The following is a 7,150-nucleotide window of genomic DNA, read 5'->3' as shown; positions in this document are numbered from 1 at the left end:
AAAAAAAAAAAAAAAAAAAAAAAAAAAAGAACTATCTTAAGAACTATTTTAAGCACTGTGGCTGACTCTGTATTTCTTGAGACCAAAGCAGCCCGCAGGCCATCTGTCTCCTGGAGAACTGGTCTCTGAGATTGGGCACAGAAAGATCCTCATGCACACCATGACTTAGAAATCAGCTCCAAGACAGAGAGGACTGTTTTATTTGCTGGCTTGGAATACCCCATCCATAGGCTAGTAATCCTCTCTTCATTCTCCTGATGAGAGCAAGCTGAGAGGTCACCAGGATTTGCCCCAAATAGCTCGGGTTTGCAGTGTGGTCTGGAGCCAGTTTGGATAAGCATAAAAAGCTTTGGGTAAGCCATGTTAAAGTAAAGGTCAGATGAGATCACTAGACTGCTGATCATTCATGACCGAAGTATTATTTTCAGTTTCCACAAGGGATCCTCTTTTTAAGCAGGCAGAAGATGGCTTTTTCAGGGACTGCTTCTCTCAAATGTTAACAGGAGGTGTCAGATCAAAGTTGTGTTGGTTTGTTTTTTTTTCCCCCTACCTGTCATCATCCTCAGAAGAGTCTCATCGAGGCCAGCTCTGAAAGCCTTATTGGCTTGCACAGTTCCTAAAATATCGCAGCTGAAATCGTCAGCAATTGGTGAAACCTGCTTAACTGCAAACCCACCCTCATTTCAAGAGCACCGCACCCTGAACACACACAGATTTATTTTTTTTTTTCACATACATATCCATCTCAGGACCAGGGTTTTGACCCCACGACTGTGCTGGGATTCAGAAGGAAGATCTACTAAATGTAGAAAAAGTCAACAGAGCAGAGCTGCGTTGGGAAGATGCTTTAGCAGAAGCTTCTCCCTGCCCTAAACCTTGGGGAGGGCTAACCAGACCAACCCAGGGATAAGCCATCCGTTTTCATCCGCTGCACAAAAGCAAACCAGCCTGTTAGATATCTCCTCTTCATGAGCTCCTCTTATGCTTGATTACAGGAATGCTAATAAACCCACTGCCAATGCCCCACGGGCACAGCCCTGCTCGGATGACTTCCCGATGAACATTTTTCCTGGCTCAGTTAACTGCCACACTCATGGATTTGTTTCATCCTGGTAACTAATTTGCTCTTTCCAGAGTCATATTCATTGAAACTGAGTATTTAACAAAACCAGACATGTTTATCCAATATGAGGAGTCATAGCTGGCTGGGAGAACGTGGAAACTGAAGTGATGGAGGCTGCCAAATACTCATAAGCACTGTTAGCGGTACAGCGCAAAAGAAATGTCCAAAAAGATGGCTCCTGAAAGTAAAGCTTAACCCCTAGAAGGACTAAATGAGGAGAGAAATGGGGATTGTCGCTAACTGCTCTTACCTGCCCACGTACAGCTGGTGGGAGCAGCTTTCACAGATGCAGTGAAATACAGAGGCGAGACCAAAAAAAGCACTGAGGACATTTGACACTGCAAAGGTGCTTACGTCTCTTCTGTGGCAGTGGATTGCTTTAAACGGGTGTCTTAACCCCCAGCTCTGCAGCCCCCGCAAGGCTCCATGCTCACAGCTGACCGTCATTTAAAGGGATCCTGCTTTAAACGCAGCTTCTGGGTGTCTGGCACCCCGTCCTGCTGGTGGGGCAGGGGTTTTTCTCTGGAAATAGGCCTTAGCTATTAAATCTTCATATACCCAGCATAAAATAATATAGAGCAAAATCTATCATGCTGATAAAGACTGAAATCAGTAATCAGCATAAGAGCTGGGAGACACAATGTAGAGATTATTATGCTATTAGAAATCTAAGTCCCTTGACACCTACACATGAGAATTTGAAATTAATAAATACATAATTTTGGATATTTTCATTTGATAAAAGTCCTCCAAAAGCTGCAAAGAGAGATAAGACCAAGTTGCTAAAGGGTGGTAAAGAACATCCTCAAGATCGCAAAAGTTCTGTGAAGGATGGGAGAGCACAGGAGCAAATAACCTGCGTGAAAAATTTGTCTTTGAGCAAAATCAGGCCCTGACCTGGCCGAAGAGATGCCAGCCCGTCTGTCTGAGCTCCAGGTCTCTTCTGCAGACTCTGACATTTTGCACTGAAAATCAGAAACTGAGGGTGACCAGCACTGCTTAAAATGACAGACATCTCTAATGGAGGCGGTAGGAATCAGTGACTGCATTTGAGCACCAGCCTTAATTTTTTGGCCAAGTCTTTGTCAGTGTTCAAACGCCTCCCCCCTTGAGTGTTTAAAGCAAAAAATGAAAAACATTTAGGTGAGGATGAAGGGCAGGAAGACTTCAGAAAAGGGAAACAACTTCAAGTGAGAAATTGCCCTTCGCCTTTCAAATGCTATCTCGTACTTACAAGTCCTTTGAGCTAGCAGCTAAAAGGGTAGTTTTCGAAAGAAATATTGCCGGCTGGGCTAAAGCAGGTTGCTAGAAAAAGTGTAAGCAATTTTAGTAATAGTGTACTCCTTCACAGATTACTGGTGCTCAGTGTGGAGCAGAGAAGGGTCGGGTGGGTACAAATGCCTACCAAAAAAATGGGTGCAAATGGGTACAAATGTGAAAATGCTCGACCCCATCCTCCCATTCTGAGCTTTAGTTTTGTTCCGGAAAAGTGCATTACCTGTCTCCCTTGGAAACCTGTCCCTATGGCATCATACAGGGTGACATATAGGACTATCTTGATGCAGACATGCTAGTACTTTGACAGCCCCTTCTTTTTGTGACACTTTTTACAGTAACATCCTGAGATTGTCAGAAAGATGATGTGAGATCACCCATGTCCAAGATAACATTTGGATGCTTTTCTGCTGTGAACTTCTTTTTACAAGTCTTTCACTCTTCTGGCTCCTGAACTCTCAGTCTGCGTATCACGACTGCAATTTTATCTGAAATGTGTTGCAAAAATCTATGTATTTGCCTTTATCAGCAAAAAATCCGTAACCTCAAATGAGATGTTTTTGACAAGACCTACTTTCCATAAAGTCACGCTGCCAAGTATCACGTGCTGCTTCTGTGTTTTTTTCTGAACTGAATCCCACATTGGCTTTTCCCTTGTTTTGTTCAGATGCTCACAAAGTTTACTTGTACCTACCCCACCAACATGATGAATTTCGAGCTACACTCTTTATACACACTGTTAATTGGATTAACACTTTTATCATTTTTTTTTTTTTCACTCGGTTGGGAATAAATATGCTACATCTAAGCACATCATACATTTACCAATTAAAAATAACCCGTGTGCTGCTGGCTTTGGATGGTAAGAGGGAGTGTATGTGTATGCAGGGTGATAACCTTGATCCATGAATTGCAGTCAGGACTTTTGATTCCAAAATCATAAAACTCCTCCCCAGGGGCAGTCACCAGCCACAGCCAACAGTTCTGGGCTACGCCCTAAACATCTACAGACTTCAGAAAGGTTGAGACCCTTTGGGGTGATGCTCACAATGAAACCTGTCACAGTGGGGCTTCCACTGTGCACAGAGAGACGTGATAGCACAAGGCACAAGGGTGTTTGTTTGCATCCTTACTGAACAGAGCCAGATGACTAACATTTCATATTGAAAAAAAAGGTTAAAAATAAAACTGTGGTCTGTGACACCAAGAGGCAATTCAAATTTCTTCCATTAAATAGCAGAGCAGGTATTGAGGTAATCTCCTCTGGATTTTAAAGCTCACGAGCCTCCAGAATTCCTTATTCCTCACCCAGAACAAAGACAGCCTGGAACCTTGCTCTCACTGCAGGAGAAGTCAGGTGTGGATGAATATTGACACAAATTAAGTCATACATTTGCATTTATGCTCTTTGAGAAAGTGCAGGGGCACTTGGATCAGATGTGCCCTCCTGGTAGGTCCCAGAGGCGCTTCTTGTCTTTGAGAAGGCTGGGAAAATAAGAAAAAGGTGTCTGCACTGCCAAAACCAAGAGGATATAAAGCAATCACGGAGTTATTTGGGGCCATCTGTGAGTCCAACAAGCTGTAATTTATAATCGAGAGTTTCATTTATAAATCAGAAATTAAGAATCTCTAGCTTTCAAGATCCTTCCTTGAAGGCGAGAGGTCCACATTAAACTCAAACCCAGTACTTACACAGCTTATCCACTCCACACCTCCAACTAATACACCAGACAAAAAAGAAGTCCTATCATTTTCAGTCACAGCAGAAGGCATTTCATCATCAGTTTCTGCTCCTTTCGTCCCAACTGTCTGTCAACATTGAGGAAGACAGCAAGAGTGCACCACTACAACAGGATTAGTCTTCAGAACAAGCAAGCTTTCTACAATTACTTTTTATTTTACGTATGACTGGGAATAGTTCTGCAGAGTCATGGCAATGGAAACTTGGAAATATTTTCTGTATTTTTAATGGGGTTTAAAAACTATTCCTTCTGGTTTGTTCCATTTTTTTCTGTGCTTGTCTTCCTGTTAACGTTTGTGCCAAGAACCACTGCGAAGCCTCTCTGGTATCATCAGTCCATAAATATCATTTATCAGTTCTAGATATATACAAGCATGCACACTTGGGCTTCATAATTAGGCAGGGAAAATGTCAGACCCACAAAAAGCAAAACACAGCCCGTTACGTGCTGGGTGGCAGAATCAAACGGAGGCAGTGGGAGGCTGTGAGCTGCCTGAAGCTCCGAGTCCTGGCTGTAGTCAGGAACAACAGATGGTGTTTGTCAAGAGGATAGAGCCTTACCTTCTTATTTTATCGTGGAAATAACACAGGCAGAAAACTATCAACATTCACTACTTTATCTAACAGATTTAAGAACTACATCCCACAGAAAAAAAAACAGAATTCCTGCTAGAATACAGAACACCAGATGCAACTGGAAATCCCAATTAAAAAATGCAGTTTTGTTTATCGAGAGACATTGTCAACCATTGCATGTATTTTATTTTCTCATTATGGAAATGCACCGAGCATATACAGAGATTACATTCAGTACAGATTTATCATTACAGAACAATCAGCAAATAAAGATACAAACAACACACATTTCCTGTAGCAGAACAGATTGAAGGAACTGATTCAAGCTGAGAATGAAATGAGAAATACTTAAACCAACGTGATTTTTACACAGATGAGGTATTTAAGTCTAAATTAACATTCTCGGCCAAGATCTGTTGCATTGTTGCAACCTTTATAGTCAACAGCTTTATCAGACTTGTGCCTAGCAACTAAGCACAGACCAGAACCGCCTTGTCCGAGAGCCCAGTCTGAAGCCACAATCTACAGACAATGATGAGAGGATCCATACAGAGGGAAGAGTACAATAAAACACGGAGACAGGCTGGTCCTGTGCCGGGCAACAGCTACCAGGCAGGCTGGGGTTAAACTCTACAAGGAGGTTCCACTGATTTCACTTGAAGCAGCTATAGGGTTTGCAACCTTAATAAAATATTTGTGAATGTGCAGAATGCTATGACATGCTGCCTGGAATTGATTTTTCAAGTCATTCTACTGAAAAAAAGTCACAACACGAAGCTAGTGGAAAAACCACTTTGCCACATATTTTGTGAGTTCCATAAACTTGATGACCAAATCTTCCTCCAACTGTGCAACTAGAACTAGAACTCTAAAGAACACCTCTACTTCATTTAAGCCAGTCCTATGCATGTGGCATGCCAGAGATTCAACCAGACCATCACAGCTGGACATTAAAATCTACAAATATCACTCGGCTGCTCGTCTGTCCCTCTTGAGTTTTGAACCAAAGGAGGTACCACCCTGCTCTCTGGTACCACGGACCCTGCGTAGTGCGGTCACATCGTGCATTCTGTCACCCCTTGTCTCGCCTAGTTTCTACATATCCACTTCAAAGGACCGTCTGCCTACTAGCCAGTGATGCACAATGCCTTCTGCGATGTGGCCTGTTCTGGATCATTTACTTGGTAAAACTGCAATGAATGGGATTATTAAAAATGCTGATTTAGTTCCTTACATCTCTGAAGATCTCCAAGTAATTTCATTCACTTTGCAAAATGAAAAGGATACATAAACCACCACAGATCAACTCGATCGCATAACTGAAGGGGGAGATATATACTCTTACTCTCAAAGAATGAAGTTTAGGACAGTAAAGAATTAACTACAGTTGAAACAGCAAGAATTTGGATTAAAAAAAAAGTTATTACCAGGGTTATAATTTGCCTGCAAAAGAGGGATTAACCACTTGTTCTCAAACAGGCAGTAGAAGTAGAATGAGCTGATCTTTGGAGAGAGTTTACCAGTTCAAAACAACTTCCAAGCTTTTTTTTTTTTTTTTTCTTTTCCTCCAATGTTGTGGTAAGATTCTCAAAAGATCAGGAAAGAGGCCTGGAAGGGCTTTCTGCAGCAAATATACATAACACACCTCCTTGCATTGTTCTTAATGACCTTCCGAGTTTGTATTAATACTAAATCATCTTTATTTCAAGTTTTCTGGTTTTGTCAAGCTCGCAAATGTTCTCTGAAAGACTAATTTGCTTGCTAGAATTTTCCGTCACTTTGTGCTTGAAAATTCTAGCTTGCTTTTGAATGTCTGCCAACAGTAAACAGCATTTGGAAGATACTGATCCTTTACCCTACTATGGGGCTACTTGCAGCTAAGATTTCTTTTTCTCTTTATATGTACTGTCTAAATTGTAGGAAAATGTTACATATTCACACAATCAACCCCTTATACACAAGAAGAGGGCAGCGTTACTTACGTATAGGTCAAGACATATTTAGCAGATGAAACAATTTTTATCTGAACATGTCAGGTCTGCCTACTGCTTTTTTTTTGCCTGAGAAATATAGTACATGGAGCAATGCGATTAGGAAATGCAATCATCCTTTTCTATAAAGGCAGACTTGTTGCTTCAGGACACTCTTCCCCCCACTCCTCCTCTTCATGTCAACTTCAACAACGGGTGCCCCAACAATGTCAAGACAAGGAGAGAGAAGTAGCTCACGGAGCTGGTGACTCCTGAAGCCAGGCTTTTTGCATTGCAGTTGCTTGAGTAGCAGCAGTGAACGCTCATCCCAGGTGCTCTGGCCCCGTCCCTCCGTGCCCGCTCGCAGAAGGACCTGAACGAACAGGACTTCATAACGCCACCTGCAACAGAGCCACAGTGAACCCAAAGGGCCCTGCACCTTCCCCATCACCCGCTCCTGCCCAC

The sequence above is a fragment of the Athene cunicularia genome (genome assembly GCF_003259725.1).
Source record: "Athene cunicularia isolate RWA chromosome 6 unlocalized genomic scaffold, athCun1 chr6_part1, whole genome shotgun sequence".
NCBI classification, from domain to species: domain Eukaryota; kingdom Metazoa; phylum Chordata; class Aves; order Strigiformes; family Strigidae; genus Athene; species Athene cunicularia.
The sequence above is the reverse complement of the archived record's forward strand: the minus strand, read 5'-3'. Positions refer to the sequence as shown.